Below are 15371 nucleotides of genomic sequence, written 5' to 3' on the forward strand. Positions count from 1 at the left end.
AAAAATCTGCACTCTTGCAGCCTTAGTCCAGGCCCTTAACAACTCTTAACACCTTGTATGAGACAAACATAATATTACCTATCTTACAGGACTATGGTTGAGTCAGACTAAGTAATACATGTGAAGATCATTAAAATTTGTTGAGTAAATGTCACTATAATTCATAGATTTTAATATTCACTTTGCTATTCCCCATTTTTAATTTAAAATTTTTAATAAAAATATTGTCACTTGCATTTTTTGAGGCATGAATTTGAATCAAGTGTCCTGAGGGAATGAACCTAGGGGCCTTGTCCATTAGCTTTTTCAATGAATTTTTTCCCTACTCTACATTGTTAATTTTTATTAAGTAATTACAGATTCATTACTTTCCAGTGGGAGAAAATATCCCTGAACAGAAAGTCAGTCACTGAAGTTGCTGGAGAAAATAAAGACAAAATTAGGAGATGTAAGAAGTTGATGTCCTATGAATGGAAGTTTAAAAACAAATTCTGAAGTAATTCTTAGGTTAAAGAAGAAATCATAAAGGACATTACAATATATTTAGAACTAAGCAATAAACTGCACCCTATTATAGTAAGTGGGGTGCAAATAAAATGGTACTGAGATAAAACATAATGTTTTAAATGATCACATTTGAAAAAAAATGAAAAGAAGCCCAATCTTAGTAGCAATCAAGGAAGGCTCATTATAAAGCAAAATTAAATACATTATAACACAAGACTGGAGACAAGTAAAAAGCTAGCAAAGACCAAAATAAAAAGCTATGAGAACTCGCACACACTGTACACTGCTTGCAAGATTGGAAATTGGTACCTGGTGAGAGTGTAAACTGGTACAAACACTTAGACAAATGGCTTATTATATTCTACTAAAGGTTAACTTAGACAAACCTTATGGGTGAACAATTCTGCATGTAAGGATATAGAGAAATTCTTGCCCCAAGAGAAATGTACAAGAATATTCACAGCAGGATAATTTGTAAAAGCAAAAACCAAAATAAGCCAAATGTTTAGTAACAGCACAATGAATATATAAATTGTGGTATATTGACAAAATTGACTACAGCAATGAAAGTGAAGGAATGCATCTAACAGAATAGTATTAGGTGAAAAAGATAAAGTTTTTAAGGGGTACATTATGTTTTGCTCCACTATATGCAAAGTTCAAAAACAGAGAAGGTTAAGCTATTGTTTAGGGATGCATATTTAAATAAGAAAATTTTAAAAACACAAATTATATCTCATCAAGGTACTGGTTACACGAAGAGGCAGAGTGGGATGACTGCGCAGAGGACCAATTGAGCTGGGAGTTCTCTATTTCTTAATAAATATTCATTAAACTGGATACATATGCTTTTACAGTCTTCTTATGTAGATCTTAATCCAAAAACAGTTTAAAAAGAAGAAAGCCTCAAAATTAATGAGCTAAGCATAACATGAGATGTTAGAAAAAGAGCATCAGAATAAATCAAAAGAAAACAGAAGGATAAAGCAGAATAAAGCTAAAATCAGAAGTTAATCAAATATAAAGCATAGAGATGATAGAGAATGTCAAAATGTGGTTCTTAGGGAAGACTAAAAGAAGACAACACTTCGGTAAAATTAATCAAGAAGAAAAAAAAGATGAAAGCAGTATATTAGGAATGAGAAAAGTGGGCATGAATCAGGTATAACAGAAAGGAAATAGATAAAAGGGAAGTGCAAATAACATTATGCCAAGAAATCTAAAGATACAGATGAATAAATTTTTAGAAGCATATAAGCACCAAAAAAATAACACAGAGAAACAAAATCTAAATAGTATTATAATGATTAAAGAAATTGAAGCAGTATTTTTTCAAAGTATTTGATCAAAGAACACCTAGGCCTAAGTGACTTTATGAGACATCTCTACCACACATTAAAGGCACAGACAATTCAAATCTTACATAAACTATTGCAGATAAGAAAAAAAGAAAATATTCTCCCATTCATTTTATGAAATGCAACTTAAAAAGACAAGTACCATGCTAAAAAAGAAAATTCATAAACTGATCATCTTCATGAGCACAGTACAAATTGATCTAGGGAGTTCCCATTGTGGATCAGTGGAAACAAATCTGACCAGCATTCATGAGGACTCAGGGTCGATCCCTGGCCTTGCTCAGTGGGTTAATGATCCGGCATTGCCATGAGCTGTGGTGCAGGTCACAGATGCAACTCAGATCTGGAGTTGCTGTGGCTGTGGCATAGGCTAGCGGCTACAGTTTTGATTGGACCCCTAGCCTGGGAACTTCCATGTGCCACGGATGTGGCCCTAGAAAGACAAAAGACAAAAGCCAAAAAAAATGATCTAAAGATACAAAGCATTTACAGAAAAAGATCCTGACAGGTTATGTGTGTGTGCGTGTGTGTGTGTGTGTAATGTGTGTAACTTGGTAAAGCAAACAATCAGACAGAGACAACATATTCCAACAGAGTAAGCAGGGGAAATTGCCCTATCAATTTTCACAACTTACTATAAAACTATGTTAATAAAGACAATGTAATATCAGAATAGGGTAGACATGCAAAATGACAGAACAAAACAGACAATCCAAAACAAACCCATGCATATCTGGAAACATGGTCTATAACAGAACAAACATTGCAGCTCAGTATGGAAGAAATAGACTATGCATTAAAAGGTGATCCATATGGAAAAAAAAGCCAGGAGAACATATTTGAAAGACATATAACCAAAAAAGGATTATTGTACAACTATAGAAAGAACTCTGACTCATCAGAAAGAAAAGACAGCCATACTGATAGAAAATGTGTAAGATACATGGACAGTCATTTTAAAGATGAACTACTAATGTTCTGTGAACATGTGAAATGGTCCTCAGCCTTAGTTATATTCTAGGAAAACCTTAGGAAAGCCAAATGAGATACCATTATATACTCACCAAATTATAAGTACTAAAAGTATAGACAGCACCAAGTTTTGAAGAGGTTCTCAAGCAACAGGAAGTTTCATGCAGTGCTAGTGAAAGTATACAGGGGTAAAAACCACTTTGGAAAAGAGTTTGGTATTGCTTAATCAATCTGAGTATTTACTACAATTCAGCAATTCTACAAGTACAGCTATAGTGACAATTTAGCAATTCCACCCCTAGGTAAATATTCTAAAGAAACTCTGTGCATGTGCTGGAAAAAAAAAAAAAAGTGTTAAGCTGCACATTGCAGCTGTCTAAGGTCAGGTTCCCTGGAAAACAGAGGCAAAAGTTTTATGTGCTCAGGCTTTACTGGGGCATGCAATGAGGGAAGCAGGAGTGAGGGGGATAAAAGTAAAATATCTAAAATAAGCCATAAAAAGTTTTTTTTAAAAGTTAGGTTAGGTAGGAAAGATAGGAGGGTAAATACATTCAAGAGCTGGCCAAACAGAATAAATGGCATAGGCTCATGCAATGTCTTCAAAGAGCCTTATGAAACTACCTTATCTTAAAACAGTCTGTTGGGGAAGGGAAGACAAAGAAAGATCAATGTATTTGTTCCTTCCTCTCTCCCAACTCAACCTGGCCGAAGATTGCTCTGCAGGAAATTAGCTTCTCCCATCTCCATTTTGTGTCAACTGTATCTTCCAAGGAATTGGTATAGAAGCCAAAGTCCTCATGGTCTAGTTAGGATGGTGCACGACATAATAGACTCTTTTGCCAATTTGTGCCATGCACATGTGCTCCTCAGTCTGTGATAAAAACAGCTCCTGGGCTTGAGGACCATAGACATAGTATGAGTACTTACTAGAGAGGAATGGAAGTAGGAAAGGGTTGGGTGGGAGGGACTAGAATATCTGTAGTGGGGCATATAAACTGAGGCTGGTACAACATTACTATCATTATAGGAGAAATACTTGAAATAGCCAAATATCTAAACTATATAAGACTAGTTAACCAAATTGTGGTATAGTCATATAATGGAAGAGTATACAGCAGCAAAAAATGAAATATAGCTATACATATTAATGTTTATGAATCTACAAATGATAATGTAGAGCTAATGAAGCAAATCACAGAAGAGTATGATTCCATTTATCACTGAAACAGATTAAGTAACATATTGCTTATGCAGACACACAGAAGTAATAAAAAATAATTGTAATCAAGAGAATTTGTATCAATCAGGGTAGTGGTTACCTCCAGGAGATGGATTCCATTGATGCAGAGGGGATTCTAAGGTTCTGGTAGCACTCTAGGTCTTAAACTGAATGGTGGGTACCTGGGTACTGGTTTTAACATTATTTTTTAATTGAACATACATATTTTATTTCCAAAAAAATAATAAAAAATTGGTGATTAAAAAATAAAAATAAATAAATTAAAATAAATAAATAAATATAAATATATAAAAATAAATTGGTGGTCCTTAGCCAGAAAAAAATTTAAGTTTTACATTACTGAGATCTATATCTATAGAACTGTCAAAGTTCTAAATTGGTCATAAACTACTGTTATATATTACAGTCTTTTTCTGAACAAATTATACATCAAAGTATAGGTGCAAATTGAGCCATTTTACATGCATGTTAAGAATCACTGACTTCTAATTTACCTCCCTGCCTGCAATTATTACTCTTTCAGTCCATTTTTCCTACCACTCCCATTTAGCTTCCAAAATAGTGATTTGATTATGTTATATTCTGACTCAAACTTTCTGTGGCTTCTCACTACTCTTCCAGAATTTTGGAGAGACCTCGTGCAGATCTCAAGACTTCTGTCCTTTCATAAATAAAACAATATAGTTAATTAGGGTGCAGCTTTCTTTAGTTACAAATTCAATCTAAAGATATACCCTGATCACCTTGATTAGGATGTGAGAAACTGGGGAGCTATTGATTAGACTACTGTATTTTTTAAGACTCTTTAGCAACACATGGTATCTGTGGATGAAATCTATAAATAATCTCATCAATATATGCTGATTTGTACTTGTTTCACTCCCAAAGGGTAATAAGCTTTTCCTGACCTTTTTCCTAAAATCTCAAAGAACCCTACTATGGTCTCTTTCTGTAACTACTACCACCTCAACATACATTTAAAATCTAATTCTCCTGAGAGAAAGTTCTAGTTCTGCCAGATTCATGTCACTGCTCCCAAAACAAGCCATTCCTAATTCTATAACACAGCTCATCCATCCTCTTGATATGGGATGCTTTCTTCCATCTTTTTATCCATCATACTCTTTCAAATACTGCCTCAGATCTGATCTTCTCTTTAATATCTCTATTTAATAAACATTACTGTGTGCCAATGACTATGCTTGGTATTTAGCATGCATTATTTTATTAAATTCTCACAACAATCTAATGAATTAGGTAATATTACAATGCCTATTTTACAAATAATAAAAATGGGGCTCAAATTTTTTTAGCTTTTTTTCAATTGAAGTATAGATGATTTACAATGTTGTATTAAATTCTGCTCTACAGCAAAGTGACTCAGCTATACACATATATACATCTTTTTTCATATTTTTATCCATTATGTTTTATCTCATGATACTGAATCTAGTTCCCTGTGCTATACAGTAGAACCTTGTTGTTTGTCCATTCTATATATAATAGTTGGCATCTGCTAATCCCAAACTATAAATCCATCCTTACCCCATCCACCTCCCCCTTGGCAATCACAAGTCTGTTCTCTTTGTCTGTGAGTCTTCTGTTTTGTAGATGAGTTCATTTGTGTCATATTTTAGATTCCACATATAAGTGATATCATATGGTATTTGTCTTTCTCTTTCTGACTTCACTTAGTATGATGATCTTTAGGTCCATGCAAGTTGCTTCAAAGGCATTATTTCATTATTTTTTAATGATTTTTTTCCCATTATAGCTGGTTTACAGTGTTCTTTCAATTTTCTGCTGTACAGCATGGTGACCCAGTTACACATACATGTATACATTCTTTTTTCTCACACTATCATGCTCCATCATAAGTGAATAGACATAGTTTTCAGGGCTACACATGGATGAGTAGTAATCCATTGTGTGTATGTGTGAACCCACATCTTCTTTATCCAGTTCATCCGTCGATGAATATTTAGGTGGCTTCCATGTCTTGGTTATTGTGAATTGTGCTGCAATGAACGTTGGTGTGCATGTAACCCTTCAAATTAGAGTTTTTTCTGGATATATGCCCAGGAGTGGAATTGCTGGGTCATATAGTGACTCTATTTTGAGTTTTGTGGGGAACCTCCATACTGTTCTCCATAGTGGCTACACAAATTTCATTCCCACCAACAGTGTAGAAGGGTTCTCAAAAGCATTATTTAACATGCCAAAGGTCCCACAAATAGTATAGCAGAGCCAAGAGCAATAAAAGAAGAATTTGATTCCAGAGACCATGCAATGTGAAGCAATTATAATCATTCCCATAAACACTGACCCTTCTTACTTTGGCCTCCCAGAGGACATAGAACACGATTTGAATCATGCTGCCACTATAACATACTCAGTCACATATCATTTAGTAATGTTACATATATTCAATTTTATATCCTGAATAAAATTCTAAGTTCCATTAAGATAGACTTTATCGCATCTTTTTCTTTCTCCCAGAGAACCCATATGCATTATAAATACTCAGAATATACCTATTCTTATTAATTTAATTTCTCTGAAACTCTATATTCTATCTTGTTGATTTCTTCTTCTATCTAGCAACACTTGAGATTGCTCCCTTATTTTTACCCTATGTAAAGAGTTAATAAATATCAGGAAGTTGAAGATTCATAGCAAATAGGCCTTAATTGGAATCACCAATACTTCAAATTCAATGATAAAATTGAGACACCTGTGAATTGTAAGTATTTGTATCGCTACCTGAATGTGTGGTGGGTCTAAATCTCCACACAGATGCTTTACAAGGCTTTCCTTCTCTTCCACCTCAATGGAATCTTGCCTACTCCCAGGAGTAGGAAGTCTTGCTCTGACCCCTGCTGTTGTTATTCACTCTGCTTTCTGTGCTTATAAAAACTTTTGAAGGGTTGGTGGTAAAGAGAACATCCATAAAGACGATAAAACATCAAGGGGAATAAACTTTCCTGGTTAATATCTCAAAAATATTATCTTTATTCCTTATTTTCTCCAGTAAATATTTACACCTCCATGAAGAAAGCTGACTTCTCATCCACATGCCTATGCATAGACATACACATGCAACCTGTACCCAAACAAGGTGGAAACTGAGTCTTTATCCTGAAATTCATTCTATAGAATGCCATTATTTCCTGAAAGTTTTTCCCTCTCTTGATACTGGATCTTCTACTCCTACTCTGGGGTTTTCTGTCCCTTACACAGTTAGAGCCACCTCCGAGCAGGAATATACTTGTAATAGAACTTACCCCAAAAGAGCAAGAGTAAGCAATGTAGCTTAAAAACTGTAGGTTGTATAGACTGGCTTGGGTGGTTCTGTACCCTGAATCTCCTGCCATGCCCTATTCTTGTCTAGTCTCTTGGCCCTGGCAGTCTATTTCAAGAAGGGAAATCATGGTGAATGAGGCTTAGGCTCTTGGGAGATGAGCATCTATTCTCCAGTTTCTGTAGGCCTGCTATGCGTTTTCTTTAAAGGTAAGATAGCCTAGAAAGGTGGAAATGCGAAAAGAAGAATGCTTTTGACTTAATCTCTTAATAATGATACTTAAAAGAATCTTCTTCTTGTCCTTGCCTTGCTATGTGGTTCATTAAGCCTTTCTGCAATGTCTCAGGTGACCGTCCATGAGATGCTATTTCTTTTTTGTTTGTTTATTTTTGCTTTTTAGGGCCGCACTCACAGCATATGGAGGTTCCCAGGCTAGGGGTCGAATTGGAGCCACAGCTGCCAGCCTACACCACAGCCACAGCAACACCAGATCCGAGCCGCATCTGCGACCTACAGCACATCTCACGGCAACACTAGATCCTTAACCCACTGAGTGAGGCCAGGGATTGAACCTGCAACCTCATGGTTACTAGTCAGATTTGTTTCCACTGCACCACAAGGGGAACTCCATGAGATGCTGTTTCTGAAGTCTAAATGAGTCTCCCTGTTTTGGAAGCCAGAGCTTGTCCCACTGGAGTAACCCTTCCCTATTCAGGAAGAGGGTCAGTTCTTTGAGAAATTTAGTCCAAAATTGATCTCAACAACTCTAACAAGGCTTCACTAGACCTTATTTTCCAACCTTCTGCTTACTGCCCTGCATCTAAAAAAGAAATTCAAAGCCTTCTTTAGTGAGCTTAACCCACTGCCCTTATAGCCCACCAGAAGTACTTTTGAAATCTGGGAGTCTAACAATGTCTCTGTCATTACTTTTTTGGGCACAAAGGAATATATTGATATATTCTAATGCTCCTGGTTCCTGAAAGACTGTAAGATCATCTGTCTTTGGCCCATTAGCCTAAACATAGAAAACATTTTTATTCTACTACTCCAATGCCATGATAGGATGGAGTGGAATCTCAGATCTTAACGTACCATGATCATTACTCAGGGAACAAAGGCAAAATACGAGCCTGACACATGTGAATGGAAAACACAATTATCATTCATTTCTGAAGTTGAGTATATTATACTATTATTGATAGCATACAGTTTTAGCTATTTTTATAGTATTGTTAAAGGTTTAGTTAACATTAATTGGTCCCGAATTTTTACTCATTATTTTCCTTGTAGCCAAAGGTTTGCACACCAGTCATCCAGGGTCATCCAGGTCAGTGCAGATTGTATTTGAGTAGAGCAATTTTCAATTGCCTACATGGGAATCAAACCAAATACCCTGGCCTTGCTAATACAAATGAGCCACCAGATTTATACAGAAATATTATTTATCCATTAGTCTATTTTCAAAAATAAAATATTTGAATCAGTTTACTATGCCTAACACCTATACAAAAAGGCTTTAAGGTTGAGGGAAGAAGATAACTATGTGAGAAAACTATGCACTGAGGTTAATTACTGCAATCCATCATTATATTTAACTGAGCTTCCTGATAGTCAAGGCAAAGTTGAAAATATAATAGATTATGTAGTGGCTATTGTTTGATTAAAAATACCAATTCATTTGGATATAGTTTTGTTTGCTTTTGTCTGACACAAAATGATTAGAGAGGTTTTTCATGAAGCTCTTTATATAAGAAACATTGAACCTAAGAGGCAATGTTCTTACAGCAAAATTTTTCCCCTGGCTATTTTTAAAATATATCTCCAATAAAAGCTGGGATAATATTAAATTATAATTTTGTGAAGGCATTTCTACAAAGAGCTGTATTAATAATGTCCACATAAGAAGTAACCTTAACTTGATTCAGAGTTTTGGGTTCACGCTAACCAGCCGTTTCTCTACATTTTATTTTTTTCTCAAATATCAAGGGTCTAACCCTGTGCTTAAATCACTCACATTAATATGAGAAGTTACTGTTACTAGTTTGTCTGCTTTCCTCTGCATTTACAAAACTTGCACGTACATGATCTCATGGGCCTTCACAATGCAACCTAGAAACAGAGTTACCTTCATGCTTTGTAGACGTATCATCTGCTGTGTAAAATGAAGCGATTCATCCAAAAGCCACAAACTTTTTTTTAATGGCCATACCCATGGCATATGGAATTTCCCAGGGAAGGGCTCAAATCTGAGCCTCAGCCGTGACTACTCCACAGCTGCAGCAATGCCAGATACTTTAACCCACTGTACCACACTGGCGATAGAACCTGTGCCTCCACAGGAACCTGAGCCACTGAAGTCAGGATTCTTAACCCACTGTGCCATGGTGGGAACTCTCACAGATCTGACTCATAAAGAACTAGGATTAGAATACCTCACTCCCAGCCTGATGTTATTTCTATTATTTTTCTGCATAAGTAAAGTGTATAATAGTCAAATCCACAAAACTTTGGAACAAAACATTCCCAACCAGATTGCAGTCACAATATACCTACTGGGTATTGTTTATAATAAATTTTCTCTATTGCCTAGGGTTAAATCTCTACTAAGCATAATGAGATGGTTAATTTGCTTAATTTTTAAGCCAAGAAATTATACAATATTTCAAAACCCTAATGTTCAAAATATGCTTATAAACCATGCTGATAAGATTTTTTTTTTAATGAACAAACACTCTGATAGAAAAGTGCTCAGAAAAGACAGAAAGAAGCAAGGCACCCTGACTCAATAGCTTACTGTAGCCTCCCTGGCTCTCCTCTGCCTTTTGCTAGCTATGATTTAAGAAACACACCTGAAAATCATCCGTGTAATAAATGATATTCTATGCCACCCCTCCACCCCCAAGAAAGACTCATTCTCCTATTTTAAGACCAAATGTTGATTCTGTAAACATAGGAGGCAATAAAGAAAGGGGTGACATGAGACTTTTAGTACATTTGGGATGGGAAGGATGTACTCTCTCTTATCAGAGCCCAACACACTCTAGAGCTTGAAGATGGGTGGCTTACAGGATGCTGTTGCTGCTGCCCTTTCAGCTGCCACTCTTTCAAACAAAGCAGCAATTCCATCCCTCTGTGACTGCCTGGGGGCTCACTTGCCTTTGCTGAATAATGACATTCATGCTCTGTGCCTGTTCTGCGCCTGACACACATGTTCTTGTAGGCCAAGGAAGCTTTCCTAAAAATGCAGATGGAAAACATTCTCCCTGCCTATAACCATCTTCCTCTGCTGTGTCATGCTATGGCAGCTGAAGGAAAAGGAAGTAGGATTTAAATGTGTCAATACCAAGTGCCAGGCACTGGAAGCAAGTAGGGTGCTTTCACTTAGATGCTCTTGTTTAATCCTCAGAGCAAATCTGAAAGGTAAATATCATTGTTTCCATTTGGCAGATAAGGGATTGAGGCTTCAAAACGTTAACTAATGTCAAACTAGTAAATGCCTTTGTAGAACTCCAGTCTATCTGACTCCTCCCATGTTTTCTCAGAACCACAGCCATCATTGTGTCTTAAAAGCCTTCTCAATTCTCCAAGACTAATTCACATTGAACAGAGTAAAAGAAGCCATTCAGAGAACCCATATATCAGTTAAGGTTTGGCCTTCAACTTGCCCTGAACAGAGATAAAGGACAGAAGGAACAGCAGTGCAATAGTAGGAACAAATGTCCAAGAGGAAACTAACTATAAGAGACAGAAGGGATAATTATTTTCAAGGGTGGATTTGGGGGGTGGGGGGGCTTCCGGGCCTAAACCCTATACTACTAGAAGGGAAGAACTTTACGGAAAATTATACAAAATTACACGTACTAAATGAAGTACAGGATATTGGAAGGGTCAGTGCAAGTAAGGAGCCCTGTAGCTTAAGCTTCTCTGACTTCAAAGTAAATATGTCTCTGCTTACAGTATTTAACAAAGATTAACTTTAGAGCAAAGGGAGTCAGGAAGCTGTGCATCAAGGTGAGAGATATGGGGTTATAAGCTTCTGGAGTAAAAGAAATAGCCCTGCTTCAAATTTTATACTTAGCACAAAAAGGAAGAAAGACTTAGCAGGAAATTAACCTCTGCCAAGTAAAAGGGATGGGCAGAAATGATCAAACTCTCTCTGTTCTCTCCTTTTCCAGTCACTATTCCTCAGGAACAGAGAGATCTTCACTTAAGACCATCCCCGACCCCAATCACCACATAATACACAGAATGTCTCTGAAAATAACGGACCTAGAACTTAATACAAGATGAGAAGAAAAACAGAATGTGTAACACTTTTTTAAAAAGTGAAAAAAAAATGGAGCAGAATGAGTAGAGAAAAAGGATTGAGTGCACTTGGGGGAAGAACAATATTTACATGAAGACATGATGTTTATACGCAGTGGTATCATCAACCATTCTCACAGATCAAGCAATTTAAGTTATCTCTAAATAGAAGGGTTACTGTCACAGTAATGGAGCCATTGATCTAAGTCCATCAAAATGGCTGAACATATCATAGCGCCTTTGTTGGTTTTCATTCCAATGCTTTGGTCATATAGATAAAGTTAGCATGTGGATGAAAAGCCACAGGGGACTTGGGAAAATAAAGACAGATTTGAGAGTATTTTGATATAACAGTTTATCCAAGATGTGACTATGGCCTTTTCAGACCAATTTTTCCACAAACATAACAGAAATGAGACAATCAAATGAGCATTGTTCTTCAAAAGTGGTCACCCACTGATTTTAACAATGCTGCTACTATACAAACATTTCTGGAATTACTCATTGGGATTTGATACAGAGTATGAGAGACACTGTCATGAGTATGCTCAATGATGGCAAATCTCAGTCCTCTGAGGGGAAGATTCGATTTTCTGAAACAGCTAAAAGTCATTCAGAGTCAGATCTCATGAAAAGGATGAGCAATAAAACTGCTAACAGTATTTGGGTCAAAAAAAATGAGGTGTGACTATAAAGTAATGAAACCGATCATCTAATGTAGCTCAGAATGTGATTCCGAATGCAATTCCCAAACAGGAGTTTATAGATAACATCACACTTGCCAGTGCCCATTCTCTCTGACGCTGTGGTTTCTAATTCCCCTATTAGCAAATATTATTTGAGACTGTCAGTTGTGTTGATGGAAAGACAGTGTTTGGCATGACCTAGCTGATTAAGGCCTGTTACACAAAAGGAAAAAAAATCTCCATATTCACAGATCTCACCCTAATACAACTTCACAAATATGTGTTGCAGATCACAAAACAGAACACGAAGAGCTCAGTGAAATCTCAACCCCAGGACTGAAGGGAGGACAGGGACGAAGAAGAGAAAGAAAGGTAACTTAATTTCTTTGTTACAGTAGTTTTCTAGAACTTGTACTGGACTTTCTGCTAGGAATCATGCTAATTTTGCACTAGGTACTTTAAATACTTTTTTAGTATTTAATATCCTTATTACATAGAACATATAATTAAATACACTGCTGAATAATTACAATAAATCTAAGGAATATGGATCATTATTCCCATGTGTAACAAAGCTGAGGCAAAGAGCAATTGGGTAACATGTTCAAGGTCTCACAACACATTTGTTGAATCAGCGAATGAGGTAGCTGACACCACAAGTGCTCGTAGTAAGAGGACATATGCATGGAAGTATTCTGCAGGGAGTAGCTGCTGTCAGGCTAACTAAAAGCCAATTCTCCCTGCAGAATACTTCCATGCATATGTCCCCTTACTGTGAGCACTTGTGGTGTCAGCTACCTCATTCGTTTATTCAACAAATATGTATTTGGCACCTATTACAGCCTGGCACACTTCCAGATGCTAGAAATACAGCAAGAAATAGGGAAAAGCCCCACTCTTCATGGAGGTTACATTCTAGTGGGATGAGAGAGACAATAAAGAGATAAACAGGCAAAGAAAATAGTGTGTTAGGAGTTCCCGTCATGGCACAGCGGAAATGAATCCTACTAGGAACCATGAGCTTGCGGGTTCGATCCCTGGCCTTGCTCAGTGGGTTAAGGACCCAGCGTTGCCATGAGCTGTGGTATAGGTCACAGATGCAGCTTGGATCTGGCGTTGCTGTGGCTGTGGCGTAAGCTGGCAGCTGTAGCTCCAATTAGACCCCTAGCCTGGGAACCTCTATATGCCATGGGTGCGGCCCTAAAAAGACAAAAGACAAAAAAAAAAAAATAGTGTGTTAGTCATAGTAGTACTCTTTGAAAAATATAGGAAGGATGGAGAAAGAGAAAGAGAGAGAGAAATAGCTGGGATAAGGGTATAGGGCGGTGATCAGAAAGTATCATATTCTGGATTTTTTTTTTTTTTTTTTTTTTTTTTTTTTTTTGCTTTTTAGGGCCACACCCACAGCATATGGAAGTTCCCAGGCTAGGGGTCAAATCGGAGCTACAGCTGCCAGCCACAGCCACAGCTACAGTAACACCAGATCTGAGCTGCGTCTGCGACGTACACCACATCTCATAGCAATGCCAGACCCTTAACCCACTGAGCAAGGCCAGGGATCAAACCCACAACCTTATGGTTCCTAGTCAGATTCATTTCCACTGTGCCACAACAGGAACTCCTGGACTTTTTTTGAAGTATAGTTGATTTACAATGTTGTATTAGTTTAAGGTATACAGCACAGTGATTCAATTTTATATACATATATATACAGTTTTATATATATTCTATATAAAGATATATATATATTCTTTTTCAGAATATTTTCCCTTATAGGTTATTACAAAATACTGAATATAGTTCCTGAGCTATACAGAAGATCCTTATTAGTTATTCAACTTTACAAATAGTAGTGTGGATGTATTAATCCCATCCTCTTAATTTATTCCTCCCCTCTCTTCCCCTTTGGTAACCTTATTTATTTTTCTGTCTGTGGGTCTGTTTTGTTTTTTTCTTTTCAGATTCCACATATAAGCAGTATCATATGATATTTGTCTTTTTCAGTCTAGTTCACTTCACTTAGTATGATAATCTACAGGTCCATCCATGTTTCTGCACATGGCATTATTTTATTTTTTTTATGGATGAGAAATATTCCACTAGGTATATTTTGACAGTAGAAACAACAGGGTTTACTGGTGAACTGGATTTGAAATGAGAGAAAATGAGGATTGGATGATTCCAAGTTTTTGTTTTGTTTTGTTTAATTGTGTAATTGTGTATGTATCACAGAACAATCATCCTATAATGTGTTCTATGAAAAAAATATTCTGTGGTCAAATTAAGTGTGAGAAATTCCAGATACCATAGTATATCCTTCTTTTGAATATTAACAATATAATTAGCATATCATAGGCTCCTGGAATATCAATGTAAAAATAAATAAAGGGATGGCTGGATAAGTGAATAAACAGAGTTTTCTTTATTATTTTGACCACAGAACCCACTTTTTCTGCCATACTGGGGTTGAGAAAGCACTTATTAGCATGTCTTGGAATTACTATCCTGAAAAAAAAAAAACACAAAAAAAAGAATATACAATAACGCAAGAACTTATTAATAACCTTGAGCTGAATTTTTCACTCTGAGTGTGGGAATCCCTCCCCAGTGGCAAAATACTGAGTTTAAGGTTGCCACAGCAATAGTGGCATCTGTTAATACTGTAGTATGACTGCAATTTGTGGGAAAAAGTCCTCATTTGGGAACAAACTATGAGTCGTTAACAAAAGAATTATCACACCTTCTCCACAGGCAAAGGTCAGGAGTTACAAGGTGTTAACAAGCAAACTGAATATGAGGAACATACCAAGAATATCCTTTTTAAATTACTTATAGCATTTGCTTTTTGGATCAGAAATTTCTACCACAAATATTCAAAATGGATTTCTTACACAGCTGTCACCCTGAAGGAGTTCCTACATGTCTGTCTTTCTTCTGGTTCCTCCGGAGCATTTTAGTATCATGGAAACTCAGATGAAAAGGACTGTTAAATTTCTACTCAG

The 15371-nt window shown here is 36.5% G+C and overlaps 1 long non-coding RNA gene across 11 annotated transcripts in view; it reads right to left on the reverse strand.

Annotated features, from left to right (window-relative positions):
* LOC146394699 (uncharacterized) overlaps positions 1-15371 on the reverse strand; it is a 759738-nt gene that overhangs the window by 372861 nt on the left and 371506 nt on the right. The gene's annotated exons all lie outside the window — the stretch shown is intronic.

This window comes from Sus scrofa, chromosome X (genome assembly GCF_054392235.1).
Source record: "Sus scrofa isolate SSC_HxYL_T2T_F1_AM1 chromosome X, Sscrofa_HxYL_maternal_Yorkshire_Landrace_v2.0, whole genome shotgun sequence".
NCBI classification, from domain to species: domain Eukaryota; kingdom Metazoa; phylum Chordata; class Mammalia; order Artiodactyla; family Suidae; genus Sus; species Sus scrofa.